Below are 654 nucleotides of genomic sequence, written 5' to 3'. Positions count from 1 at the left end.
TAGAACAAGCAGCAGCTTGTCTGCAGCTAGCCCCGCAGCAGCAGCAGCAGCAGCAGCAGCAGCAGCAGCAAAGGAAACGATGCTTTCATCTTGTTATGGCGGGACACACTTATTATAAAGCCGGTACCTTCTCTATTTTATTTATTTTTTTTTATTTTTTTTTTTTTTATTTTATTTTTATTTATTTTATTTTTTATTTATTGTTTTTTTGTTTTGTTTGTTGTCTTTGCTTTTACTCATTATTTTTTTTTTTTATTTTTTTTTTTATATTTTGTTTCTTGTTTTTGTTTTTGTTTTTATTTCTGGTTGTCTTTATTCTTTTGTTGTTTTTATATCTTTCTTTATTATTTTCGTTTTTATTGTTTTTGTTTATTATTTATTTTTATTGTTTTTGTTTATTGTTTTTATTTTTATTTTTATTTTTATTTTTATTTTTATTTTTATTTATTAACATAACTATATTATTTACTATTATTGTTGTTGTATTTGTTTATTATTACTTTTTTATTTAATTATAAAAATTCTTTTTCTGTTTATTTTTTTATTTTTATTTTTATTTATTTTATATAATTAAATAAATTTTATTATTTTTATTTTTTTTATTTTTATTATTTTTATTATTGCTGCTGCAGTTGCTGCACATCAATCACCCCC

This window comes from Eimeria mitis, genomic scaffold (assembly GCF_000499745.2).
Source record: "Eimeria mitis Houghton genomic scaffold, Emh_scaff3017, whole genome shotgun sequence".
Lineage (NCBI taxonomy): Eukaryota > Apicomplexa > Conoidasida > Eucoccidiorida > Eimeriidae > Eimeria > Eimeria mitis.
Note: the sequence above shows the minus strand (reverse complement) of the source record.